General features: G+C 52.4%; 1 protein-coding gene across 7 annotated transcripts in view; it reads right to left on the reverse strand.

Annotated features, from left to right (window-relative positions):
- Nucleotides 1–14,145, reverse strand: part of ARSG (arylsulfatase G) — a 104,767-nt gene that overhangs the window by 64,125 nt on the left and 26,497 nt on the right.

Raw genomic sequence — 14,145 nt, forward strand, 5'->3', positions numbered from 1 at the left:
GAGAGTCTTCTCTCCTAACAACTTGCAAATATTCCACAGGGCAGGGTTCCCTACAGTCATGTGTCATCCGCCTCATCCCCACGACTCATTCATCTTCTAACCAGAACAAAGGAAATCTTTGAATTCAGTTCAGTTCAGTTCAGTCACTCAGTCGTGTCCAACTCTTTGCAACCCCATGAATCGCAGCACGCCAGGCCTCCCTGTCCATCCAAACTGGGAGAGTAATTCCACTTAGAAGATTGAAAAAAAAAACTAAGGGACTTTCCAGTGGTAAGACTCCACGCTCCCAAAGCACAGGGCACAGGTTCAATCCCTAGTTGGGGAATTAAGATCTCAAATGCCACAACTAAGATTGAAGATCCCCAGCCCCAGTGCAGCCAAATAAATAAGTAGAAGTATTTTTTTAAATTTAAGCTTGAAGATGTCCAGCCAGACCCTGTGGCTGGGAACATCAGCTTCTGTGGCCCCAGCAATGCCAGGGGACAGATGACACCCTGCCTGGCGTTCGGCTGGAACCACCTGCTGGGATCGGCCCAGCAGGAGACCACGAGGCAGGAGCCAGTCTGGGAGAGCAGAGGTGACCTGAGGTCACACCTCTGAACACTTGGCAGGCCGCAGAAATTATAGCTGGGTCCTTGAACATAGGTCAGAAAAACAGAGAGTAGATAGACCTCTGAACAACATCCTTTCCCTAAAACTCTGTCCTCCACTGGGAAGAAAAACCATGAGGGGTGGGATCCAATGAAAAGGACTTTCATCAGGAGGGAGGGGACATAAATACACGGAGGGCTGATTCATGCTGATGCACGGCAGAGACCAGCAAAATACTGTAAAGCAATCAGCCCCTAATTAAAAATAAACTTTAAAAAAAATATTTTGTTAAAAAAAGAGAAGCAAAGGGCTTACAGTCAATTACCTGAAATCCACTCCCTTGAGGCCTCTTTGCCAAATGTTTAAGGACTTTTTACAAAGCAGTGTTTATCTATTACTTATCAAACTTTTCGTAATGGAACTTGTCAAACATACAAAAGTTGAGAAACTCACACATACCCGCCCAACATCTAAACTCAACAGCCATCAGCACAAGGGCGCCCCGCTTCATCCGTCTCCTCTCCCAGGCCCCCTCCCTCATTCTCCACTTACACTGCAGTATTCGCAAACAAATCTCAGATATCATGTAATCTCATCGACAATCATTTCTCTATGCTTCTCTAGATTATAAGAACTGTTTTTACATATACTTACAGTTCTCAGTGAAGCCCCCTTTAAACGTAATGCAGTGATTTGTGTTCACCATCGAAAACCCAGGGAACGCTGCAATGTCCTCAGTCTCACCATTGGTTCTGGGTTTTCCTACAGTTTGTTCTGGACTCCCCCAGTGGCTCAGCGGTAAAGAATCCGCCTGCGATGCAGGAGCCACAGGACCCTTTGGTTCGAGCCCTGGGTCGGGAAGATCTCCTGGAGAAGGAAATAGCAACCCACTCCAGTGTTCTTGCCTGGAGAATTCCATGGACAGAGGAGCCTGGTGGGCTGCAGTCCATGGGGTCACACAGAGTCAACACTAAAGTGACTTGGCATGAACAGTTTGTTCTAATCGTGATCCAACAGAGTCCGTTCTGCACTGTGCTGCACTCACGTGTCCCTTCTCGTGTATATGCTCCTCCTCTCTCTTCCCTACAACGGATTTGTAATAAATTTGGTTGGTTGTCCTGTAAAATTTCTCAACTTTTGGATCTGGCTGATTTCACCTCCATGGTGTCACTTAAAATGTTTCCTGGAACTCTGTTCTGTTAATCTGTAGATCTACAAGTGAGACTAGATTCAGGTGAGTTTTCAACTTATTTTCTTATTCTATTTCTTGTTAATATTTTATTAATTTATTGGCTGCACCACGGGCCCTGTGGGATCTTAGCTCCCTGACCAGGGTTAGAACCTGAATCCCCGAGTCTGGAAGTGCAGAGTCTCAACCAAGGGGCCACCAGGGAACCCCTCAGGTGAGGTTTATTTTTTGGCAGGAGGGAGGCACAGGCCGCCCTTATACTTCTGTTTCCCCCAGTAAGACATCAAGGGAGTATGTATCAGAATTTCATTTTTTTCCTGTGTGATTTTTGCATGAGAAGAGGGAAAACTTTCTCTTAAATGCTACTAGAAAAGACCCTGATGCTGGGAAAGACTGAAGTCAGGAGGAGAAGGGGACGACAGAGGATGAGATGGTTGGATGGCATCACCGACTCGATGGACACGAGTTTGGGCAAGCTCTGGGAGTTGGTGATGGACAGGGAAGCCTGGTGTGCTGCGGTTCATGGGGTCACAAAGAGTCGGACACGACCGAGCGACTGAACAACCACCACCATGGCTGTCTATTTTTGTAGATTTATTTTCTCCCCGAATCTGCTGCACCTCTGCAATGAAACATGTGAGGTTTCATTATGGACTGAATGTTTGTGTCCTTTCAAAGTTCTTCTATTGGTGGGACTTCCCTGGGAGTCCAGGGGCTAAGGTTCTGAGCCCGCCATGCAGGAGGCCCGGGTTCAATCCCTGGTCGGGGAACTAGATCCCACCTGCTGCCAATAAAATTAAAAAAAAAGAGCCCATGTTTCGCAACTAAGACCTTATGCAGTCAGGTAGATAAATTCACGTCTTGGCGCCTTTCCCCTCGTTAGGACAAACTTGCAGAATTGCCTTTGGGAGACAAGGCAGGTTAGATGAGGTCACAGGGCACAGCCCTCCTGATGGGATTCATGCTCTTGCAGGAAGAGTCAGGAGAGAACTTGCTCTCGCTCTCACAGATGGAGACACAGCAAGAAGGTGTGATGGCCAGAACCCTCCACAAGAGCCAAGTCAGCCAGCACCTCGCTCTTAGACCCCCAGCCTCCAGAAGTGAGAGAGACAGGCTCTGTTTTCTCAGTCACCCGGTCCACGGGGTTCACTGTGGCAGCCCCCGCCCACCCAGAGACTCCAGCTGTTTTATCTGAGAAGCTCTGAGGCTGAAGCCGGGGCAGAAGGAAGGATAAGCCCAAAACTTAGGGGAAAAAATAAATGCTCAGCTCAGGGACTCCCCTGGCGGCCCAGGGCTAAGGACCCGCCTTCACTGCCATCTGTCGCTGTTCAGTCCCCACTCCTGCCTGACTCTCTGAGGCCCCGTGGACTGCAGCACGCCAGCTCCTCTGCCCTGCACCATCTCCTGGAGCTCACTGCCACGGGCCGGGGTTTCATCCCTGATTGGGCAACTGAGATCGCAAACTGCGTGGTCCTGCCGCTCGTCCCCGCCCCACCCCCTGCAAAAAAAAAAGTTCATTTCAGTGAAGTAGTTACTTGGCAAATCTGCCTTTTGTAGAACTGACTCTGGGGATGTGTTGACATTGACTGACTTTGCAGAACATGTGTCCAGGCTCCAGAAGAGTCATTCCTTTGCCGTGTGACTTTGGATAAGTTGCTGAATCTCTCTGGACTCCAGTTTCCCCACTTGCCTGAAAAACAGGACCACAGAAAAGTCCCTGCACCCCAAACCCAATGGTGAGCATGAAACAGCCTGACACAAGGGCTGCTCAGAGACGTGGGCCGTAATTCTGCCCTCCCCAACTGTGTTGAGGATAAAGAGATAACAGACATGAGAACATTCTGAAAAAAGCACCGTGCAAACCCGAGGCGTTACCTCAACGCCTGTTAAGCAAACCGATTGTGAGTACAGATGGTGAAATCCAGAATGCCTGCAGCTGCCGGCCGAGTCCTTGTCCTGACTCCGCTGCTGGATTCTGAACCCAGAAAAGGTAAAGGACACAGGGAAAGCAGTCGCGCTGATTGGCATTTTCAAAGCTCTGAACCGCAGTTCTGGTCACACAGTCCTACGGCTCTCAGGTCTATTCTGGGAAACCCTAGAGGGTCCCTCTGCCCCCGGCAGCCTCTGGCGACAGCCAGCGTGGCCTCAGGAGCAGGCGGCCGACCAACGCATGCGGCTCTGGACAGCAGAGCAGCGCGAAGTGAAGTCAAGACGCAGAGGGCATGTGAGGGGAACTGACTCTCTGCTGATGCCAATGGAAAGTGGGAATTACATAATGCCATTTGCAGCAACACGGATGCACCTAGAGAGCATCACAGTGAGTGAAGTCAGACAGGGAAGGACAAATGTCACATGATATCATTTATATAAGGGATAAGAAAAAAAAAAAGGAACACATGGGGCTTCCCGGGTGGTTCCGTGGTCAGGAATCTGCCTGCCAGTGCAGGGGACCCGGGTTTGATCCCCGGTCTGGGAAGATCCCCCGTGCTGTGCAGGAGCTGAGCCTAGGAGCCAGGTCGACCCAAGCCCCCGTGCCCGAGTGCCTGAGCTCCACACCGAGAGCCTGCTGCTAGCTGCAACAGAGAAACCGGCGCAGCAGTGAGGCCCCGACATGGCCAAACCGAGTGGACTTCATCAAGGGAACAAACGAACTCGACTGTGAAACCGAAGCAGAACAAAACCAGCCCACGGTTACCAGGGGTGAGGAGATGGGACTGACATGTACATACTGCTGCACATAAGACGGGCGTCCCTGGTGGCTCAGCTGGTAAAGAATCCGCCTGCAATGCAGGAGACACCGGTTTGATCCCTGGGTCGGGAAGATCTGCTGGAGAACGGATAGGCCGCCCACTCCAGTATTCTGGCCTGGAGAATTCCATGCACTGTGTAGTTCATGGGGTCGCAGAGTCGGACACAACTGAGCGACTTTCACGTATAAAATAGATCATCTACAAGGACCTACTGTAGAGCACAGGAAATGCAGTGCTCTGTAATGACCTATGTGGGAAGAGAATCTAAAAAAGAGCAGATACATGTCCGTGTATAATGACCTGATTCACTGTGCTGTATGCCTGAAACTAACACAACACTGTGAATCAACTATACTCCCATAAAAAAATTTTTTTAAGTGGGAAAAGGAGTACCTCAAGGCTGTATACTGTCATCCTGCTTATTTAACTTATATGCAGAGTACGTCATGAGAAACACTGGGCTGGAGGAAACACAAGCTGGAATCAAGATTGCCGGGAGAAATATCAATAACCTCAGATATGCAGATGCCACCACCCTTATGACAGAAAATGAAGAGGAACTAAAGAGCCTCTTGATGAAAGTGAAAGTGGAGAGTGAAAAAGTTGGCTTAAAGCTCAACATTCAGAAAATGAAGATCATGGTATCCGGTCCCATCACTTCATGGGAAATAGATGGGGAAACAGTGGCTGAGTTTATTTTTTTGGGCTCCAAAATCACTACATATGGTGATTGCAGCCATGAAATTAAGATGCTTACTCCTTGGAAGGAAAGTTATGACCAACCTAGATAGCATATTCAAAAGCAGAGACATTACTTTGCCAACAAAGGTCTGTCTAGTTAAGGCTATGGTTTTTCTAATGGTCATGTATGGATATGAGAGTTGGACTGTGAAGAAAGCTGAGCACCGAAGAATTGATGCTTTTGAACTGTGGTGTTGGAAAAGACTCTTGAGAGTCCCTTGGACTGCAAGGAGATCCAACCAGTCCATCTAAAGGAGATCAGCCCTGGGTGTTCATTGGAAGGACTGATGCTGAAGCTGAAACTCCAATACTTTGGCCACCTCATGCGAAGAGCTGACTCATTGGAAAAGACCCTGATGCTGGGAAAGACTGAGGGCAGAGGAGAAGGGGATAACAGAGGATGAGATGGTTGGATGGCATCACCGACTCGATGGACATGGGTGTGAGTGGACTCTGGGAGTTGGTGATGGACAGGGAGGCCTGGCGTGCTGCGGTTCATGGGGTCGCAAAGAGTCAGACACGACTGAGTGACTGAACTGAACATTTTAATGTCAGAAACATCCAGAAGGACTAGCTGTCACCGACGCAGAGCCAGGCGCTCCCGAAGGAGGGCCCGGCTCTAAGATGTGAACCACACGAGGGCACTGCCCAGGCCGGTCCCCCAGCCCAGCGTGGATTCAATCTGTGTTTGCCAGAGTGCCTCTGTCTAAACTGAGCTCCGACCAAGCCCCCTGAAAGCTCAGCTCCACCTCAGCACTTCCCTAAACCCAGCCGACCTTCCCCGGCCTGCAGACTCTCACTTGCACGAGCGCCCTTGCTGCAGCGCCGCCTAAGGTGATGACCACATGTGTCCTCCCTGCTGAACTAACGAGTAAACACTTTGAGAGGGCGGGCCACATCCTCTGAGCTGTGGTTTTGTGGCCTGGGAACCTACTGTGTTTGCCAGTGCGAGTGGGTGATGGGCAGAGGCTGCGCTGAAGGAGGAGCAGTGGGTTCCCTGCTCCCGCCCCGCCCTGGACCCCGACCCAGCATCGAACTGAACTTCGGACGGCACCCCTGCTGGCTCACTGCCCAGAGTCCCCCTGCCAATGCAGGAGACGGAGGTTTGATCCCTGGGTCAGGACAATCCCCTGGAGAAGGAAATGGAAACCCACCCCAGTGTTCTTGCCTGGAGAGTCCCAGGGACAGAGCAGCCTGGTGGGCTACAGTCCATGGAGTGGCAAAGAGTCGGACATACAGAAGTGACTGAGCAGGCACGCATGCCAGTCATCTGGAAATGCGTGGATGCGCTGCTCCGACAGGGTTAAAACAACAGCTTAACCCTGCATTGCTCCCGGGAGCAGCAAGACAGACTGCGTGTTTAGACGAGACGGGGAAAGCCAGCATCTCCTTTTAGGCAAGAACAGAGCAGAGGAGCAGGTTTTCATTCCCCAGACTTGAGAACTTCAACGGTTATCCAAAAGAAGCCTGAGTTGATGGGGTGGTCCTGCACCCAGCGCCTTCCAACAACTCCAGGGAGATTGCATGACTCGCCACTGAGTCACAGAGTCTAATATGACAAGCATTTGATCCTGAAAGTGATGTGATTGAAACCACTTTGTTCAGAGAAACATCGTGTTGACAACCAAGTTAAAACTCAGCATGGACCCGCACCCAGGGATACATCAACACCACCCAGCATGGCAACCAAGCCTGAGACAACTCAGACCCCAGAGGCCCAGTGCCCGGCGGGGAGGCGACCGCCTGTCCACTCTCCGCCCCCCCGCACCTGCCTCTCATCCTCTTCTCTCTCCCTCCCCACCTCCGCCCTGAAGTCCTTGCAGGGTCTCTGCCACGTGTTTCAGGCTCCCCAAGCTCCAGCCTCCTCAGCCCCCAGCCAGGAGAGCCTCTCAAGCACAGCGCTGGACCGCCCGCCATCACACGCCGAGTCAGTTACCCTAGCAACACGGCACTGAGTTCCTCACGCAGCTACCCGCTGCGGCAGGTACCATCATTATTAGTACTATCCGTATTATTATTCCCAAGCTTCCCTGGTGGCTCAGACGGTAAAGAATCCACCTGCAACGCAAGAGACCCAGGTTCAGTCCCTGGGTCAGGAAGATCCCCTGGAGAAAGAAATGGCAACCCACTCCAGTCTTCTTGCCCAGGAAATCCCATGGACAGAAGAGCCTGGTGGGCTGCACAGTCCATGGGGTCACAGAGTCAGACATGACTGGAGCAACTGAGCACGCATGCCCACATCATTCCCTGTCCATGGATAAGCAGAGTGAGGTACAGAGGGGTCAGGTCATCCACCCAAGGGGACACTGCTGTGGGGGCAGACCCAGGATTCCAAGCCAGGCCCTGGAGTCCACGTCCACACACATGGCAACACTTATAGCAGGGGTCCCCAACCTCTGCGATCTGGTGCCTGATGATCTGAGATGGAGCCGCTGTAATAGTAACAGAAATAAAGTGCACAATAAGTTTAATCACCCGAATCATCCCCAAAGCATCCCTCCTCCCCGGGTCAGTGGAAAAACTGTCTTCCATGAAGCTGGTCCCAGGTGCCAGAGAGGCGGAGACCCCTGGGTCGAACCTCCCAGGTCCACAGCCCCCTGCCAGTGCTTCTCACAGCCCACTCCAGGGACGCGGCGTTGTCTTCTCCGGGGAGAGCTCATCCATGAGGGCGGGAAATCCCATCTTTCTTGTCCTTGTATTAATGTGCTCCTTATTCATTGGCCTGAAGATGTTTCTGATGGAGCACCCTCTGAAAGAATGTGGAAGGGGATTTCCCCGGCGGTCCAGTGGTGAGGACTCAGCGCTTTCACTGCTGGGGGCCTGGGTTCCATCCTTGGTCAGGAAACGAAGATCCCACAAAGGGTGTGGTGTGGCCCAAAAACACAAAACAAATTCAAAAAATGTTTGGGGGTAAACAATAAACCCCTTCTGCGTTAACTCAAGCTGCCCTAGCAAAATAGCACAGACTGCGTGCGCACGTGCAAGCTCAGTGGTGTCCAACTCCTTGTGACCGCGTGCACTGTCGCCCACCAGCCTCCTGGGTCCATGGGATTCTCCGGGCAAGAATACTGGAGTGGCTTGCCGTTTCCTCTTCCAGGGGGTCTTCCCGACTGGACCCATGTCTCGGGCAGTGGAAGGCGGGATCCTTACCCATGAGACACTTGGGAAGCGCAGGTGGCGTACATGAGAAACGTGTCTCCTCACAGCCCCGGGAGTGGGAGGGCTGCGGTCAGGGCGCTCCCAGCCCCGGAAGGGCCGTCCTCCCGGCTCGTCTCCTCGCCACAGCTCCCCATGGCCTTTTCTCAGTGTGCGCTCTGACTTCTCTAACCCTCTTTTTTTGGCCATTCCCCTCAGCGTGTGGGATCTTAGTTCTCAGACCACGGATTAAACCCGTATCTCCTGCATTGGAAGCATGGAGTTTTAACCACTGGACCACCAGGGAAGCCCCTCGCTTCCTATAAAGCCACTAATTCCATCGTATGGGCCCCACCGTATGATCTAATCTAATGCCAATTCCTCTCAAAGGCTCCATTTCCAGGCACTATCGCCTGGGGTGGGGACCAGAGGGCGGGCCTGAAAGGGGAAGAGCACAGACATTCAGCCCCTAAAACCCTCATAGTTCTAAGGCACCTTCAATGCTTCATCACAGCTCTAAATAGGCACAAAAGATCTCATTTCAACTGTATTTAATAGTATTATCTGAACTATTAAACACTCCTGTCATGTATCCAGTATCACAGAAACACCAGAGCAATGTGAAAACCACCGTTTCACGTTTTTATCTACCTATTTATTTACGGCCATGTCACGTGGCTTGTGGGATCTTATTTCCCTGACCAGGGATTGAACCCGGCCCCAGCAGTGAAAGCGCCCAGTCCTAACCACTGGACTGCCAGGGAATTCCCACCACTATTCACTTAAAAATCACTTGGTTCTCATCAGGTTGGAAATTTTCTTTCATTTCACTCTTGTTTTTTTCAAAACTGCATTTCCATTTTATCGCAATACACTTGACCTTTATGTTCGAAAGTAGTTAACTACCTTGTCCTGTTTTGTGCTGCTTGTGCCAAGTCCCCTTCAGTCGTGTCCAACTCTTGGCGACCCCAGGGACTACAGGCTCCCAGGCTCCTCTGTCCATAGGACTCTTCAGGCAAGAATACTGGCCTGGGTTGCCATCCCCTTCTCCGGGGGATCTTCCCGACCCAAGACTCAAACCCTCATCTCTTAGGTCTCCTGCATTGACAGGCGAGTTCTTCACCAGGGAAGCCAGACTTTGTATATAAATTTAAATTTGTTTAATGCTTTGCTCCAAGTGTAAAAAAAAAAAAACAAATCCCTTCTAGATTAAGCCACTGTCGTTATTACTGTAAGTCATTTATAATCAAGCAACATATATTATAAATTTTAACAGGCTATCATTAAGCACAAGATAACATTCTTGGAAATACGTCTTTAACAAGATGCACTTGGCGGGTGGGCCATACTGACTTGCAGAGAGGAGTCTTCCCTGACGGAACATTTTGATCTTCCCCCAAGAGGTGTTTACAGCTGGGGCAGCGCACCCTGGTGAGACCTTGGCTCTGGTTAAGTGAGAGAAGGCCCACTGCACAGGAATAAAGAAACACGGCACTGCGCCGCAGTGGGCTCTCACACAAATCAACTTAGAAAAGAGCTGATGTTCGGAAAAGCAATCCCCCCAAATCTGCACCTAGGAACATGTTTTCCCCTTGGCAAATCTTCAGATTTTTCACAAAACATGCATTTCTGTTTGAAGGTCACTCAGTTCAGTTGCTCAGTTGTGTCCAACTCTTTTCGACCCCATGGACTGCAGCACGCCAGGTTTCCCTGTCCATCACCAACTCCCGAAGCTTACTCAAACTCATGTCTGAGTCGGTGATGCCACCCAAGCATCTCATCCTCTGTTGTCCCCTTCTCCTCCTGCCTTCAATCTTTCCCTCCAGTGAGTCAGTTCTTTGCATCAGGTGGCCAAAGTATTTGAGCTTCAGCTTTAGCATCAGTCCTTCCAATGAATATTCAGGACTGATTTCCTTTAGGATGGACTGGTTGGATCTCCTTGCAGTCCAAGGGACTCTCGAGTCTTCTCCAGCACCACAATGCAAAAGCATTAATTCTTTGGTGCTCAGCTTTCTTTATCTTTCAACTCTCACATCCATATATGACTACTGGAAAGACCATAGCTTTGACTATATGGACCTTTGTCAACAAAGTAATGTCTCTGCTTGTTAATATGCTGTCTAGGTTGGTCACTTGAAGGTCGCTGCCTTCCTTCAAACCATCAGATGGGTCTGGGTTGGGGGACTCCTATAAACCTCAAGATAAACCCAGTACCTCCACCTGAAAAATTAAGATTTCTAGAGGTTAAAATCAGTTACATTCTCTGCTGCCTGCAGAAGCAGATACTAAAAGTTTTAAAGGAAGAATTTGTGTCCGTCAAGGGATTTCCCAGGTGGTCCAGTGGTTAAGAACCTGCCTTGCAACACAAGGGACATGGGTCCAACCCCTGGTTGGGGAGCTGAGATCCCGCGTGCAGCCAGGCAGCTAAGCCCACAGGCCACAACCAGAGAGAAGTCCACGCACTGCAACTAAGACCCAACACAACCAAATAAGTAAGAAATAAATGTTTTTTAAAATAAAATTGTAAAAGTCTAAAAAAAAGACAATTGCGTCCATGGGACACACGTGGTTGGATCATGGGTGCCTGAGGCAGAGACAGGAACGGGGGAGACAGGGCGGCAGGCGGGCCATCAAGGTCTCCCCACAAGCCCCCTCCAGAGTCCCCTCTTCAGTGGCTGCTCTGAAGACCCAGCCCTTAAAGCAGGCCTGTGCCTCCCTGAGCTCCAGACAAGATTCCTTTCAGTCTACTTACCCCAAGTTGAGGTTCTCACGGGCTGGTAAATGCAGAGAGCTTATTTGCAAGCCAGGGTCATATCTGCCTAGCAACCCAACGTGAAGACTAGAAGGACTCGGCCTTTGGCTGGGACCAGGCAGGCCAAGTGCGCACAAAGGAATCTGTTCTCGTGCAAATGAGCCAAAGCCAGAGGGTAGAAAAGAGCCCTGTGGACCGCTCTCTGGAGCCAGCCCGCTTCCAGAGGTGCTGCGGGACGGGCTAAGAGCCTCTAGATAGCCTCGGCCCCAGCAAGTGAAGCCCAGGGCTCTGCTGCCGCCGGGTTACGACAGACACAACAGGAGGGGCGAAGGGGGCGCTGAACTCGGAATTTAATTTCCTGATTTTTCTGGTTCTGTACTCCAGATTCCAAAGGTCCTTTTGTTCAGGTCTAGCACTAAAGAGGGTTAGTTTTGTTTGGGGGGCAGTTGGTGGGGTAATTGATTTGCATGGTAATGCAGTGCTTTCCCTGGAGAAGAGGGAAAAAATGTCCACCCTTGGTCTCACTAGGATCCAGGGAACAAGGTGAAACCAGCCGCTAACCAGGATGGGCAAAGGTCACAGGTTTGTGGCTGGCAACACCGGATAGAGGCTGGGTTCCCAGACACCCCGCTGCTATCCAAACACAGGTGGCAAATGTCATACCTGATGGGCTTTCGTTGCAAGAAAGCCAGCGTATCTGCACCTGGGCAGAATCCCTCTTGTGCTCTGTGCCTCAACCTTTCTCATCTGTAAAATGGGGATACGTGTCAACTGTAGAAGGCTGCTGACGGGCTTCCCGGGGGGCGCTAGTGGTAAAGTATTAGATTGCCCGTGCAGGAGACTCAACAGACTCTGGTTCCATCCCTGGGTCGGGAAGATCCCCTGGAGGAGGGCACAACAAACCACTCCAATAGTCAGAGCCTGGCAGGCTGCAGTCCATAGTGTCACAAAGAGCCCAACACGACTGAGCGCACAGACAGATGGGCATAAAATCAGACCACGCAAATGGCACCTAATACAGGGAACAAAGCAAAAGTGAAACAAAAAATGACTAATTGGTGGCGGTCTTCTGTCACTAAGTCGTGTCCAACTCCTTGTGACCTCACGGACTCCAGCACGCCAGGCTCCTCTGTCCTTCACCATCTCCCAGAGTTTGCTCAAATTCGCGTCCAATGAGGCGGCAACACTATCCAACCACCTCACCCTCTATCATCCTCTTCTCCTTTTGCCACTAACAGATACAATTAATATCAATAAAATATTATTATTATTATACTTATGCTCCTCCAAAAGCTAGTCATTTCATTTGGTCCAAGACTCAGATGTGATTTCCCCAAAGGTTCATTCGCCCCCCAGGACTTTCTGCCCTGTTTATCTAATTTTTAAAACCAGGAAGCTGAAGGACCGAGATCTTCTGTGACTTGCCAGCAGTCCACTCAGCTACATTAATGGACTGCTTGCTCCCTTAGGCTCCTAAGCAGGTCTCAGTACAGTGTGTGCTGTGTCATGTTGAATGTGGCATTTCCACACTCCGACAGGGCTGTGCCCTGACGCACTGTAACATCCTAAGTTTCAAGGATTATGTTTCCAGGCACTCCTGATTCAGCACTAAGTGCTTGCATGCTGGTGGTTAAAATCAGAGTCTAAATATCATTACATTGAAGTCTGAGAAGAACAACTCAAAAAGGATCCCCAGGCGGTTGGACCCAATAAGGCGGCTGGACCTGATAAGTCAGAAGTAGCAGTGATGAGAAGCGGTTACAGCGACTGAGGGCTTACCATAAGGCAGTCTCTGGGATCCGTACTTTACCGACATCACCAATCACGCCCTCCGATTCTGGGAATACCACCACTGCCTCTACTCCATAGATTTAGAAATTGACGCTCCAGGAATCAGGCTGCCTCTGCAAGGCTGCAAAGCGCACCCGCGGTCCCCAGCGCACTGTCCGAGTCCCAAGGGAGCCCTGCGTCCTCATAGCCCGCCCCTGACCCGCGGGACCCGGACCCGAACCACCAGAGAAGACAGGCAGTGACTGCAGAGATGGGTATTAGGACTCGGACCGCCGACTCCGCCCGGCGGCGACCCTCCGTACACGCACCGCCAAATTCGGGTCTCCCGAGTTGCAGACATAAGGAGCACGTTCTCCGAACCCAGACAAGGGAGCGGCCGGCGGGTGCGGGGAAGGAGGCCTCTGCTTCCCAGCAGGTCTCCACGAGGCCCCGCGGACGCGAGGTGGACGCCAGGCGGGCCAGCCTGGGGCCCCGCGGCTCCGAAACACACTGCTTTGTCCCGGCCACTCGTAACTGAGCTCGTAACTGACGTTTCCCGAGCATCGTGTGCTGAATGCACTGTGACCCTGGGGTCGGGGCCCCCGGACGGGGGCGCGCACCCCCTCCACGTCCCCGCGGAGCCCCCCGGGAGTTAGGCGGCCGCGCACCTGCGAGGACGCCGCCTCCCGCCCGGAGGGGAGGACGCGCGCGCCCCGGGCCGGGGATGCTGACTCAGCCCGGCCGCTCGCTCACATCCCCGGAGCGCCACGCGATGCTGTCGCCGCTGCAGCAAAGGGGGTGAAGCGAGGCTCCCGTGCAGCCGGGCCGCGAGCTCCCCGGGGCCCCTGAGGCCCCCGTCGCCCCCGCCAAGAGGAACCGCGGGGATGCGCGAGTTGACGAAACCTGGGGAAGTGGGCGCGGGAGGAAGAACTCGGGGTCCCCGGCGCCGCGCGCGCGGCTCACACCCAACCTGGAAGGAACCTGTTCTGCCCGCGGCGGGCGCGGAGCCGCGAGCCTGAGCCCTGCGGGCGCGGGCAGGGCCGCGCAGGGGGCGCGCCGGGGACCTGCGGGCAGGGAGGTGGCCCGCGGAATCCGCGCGCCCGGCCGGAGGTCCCGGCTTTCTGCGCGGCCAGCGCCCGGGTCCGGCCAGGCTTGGCGCGCAGGGATGCGCGGGGCTAGGAGGGGCGGGGGGCGGCGTGTCCAGGACGCCGGCGGCC

This window comes from Bos taurus, chromosome 19, assembly GCF_002263795.3.
Source record: "Bos taurus isolate L1 Dominette 01449 registration number 42190680 breed Hereford chromosome 19, ARS-UCD2.0, whole genome shotgun sequence".
Classification (NCBI taxonomy): Eukaryota; Metazoa; Chordata; class Mammalia; order Artiodactyla; family Bovidae; genus Bos; species Bos taurus.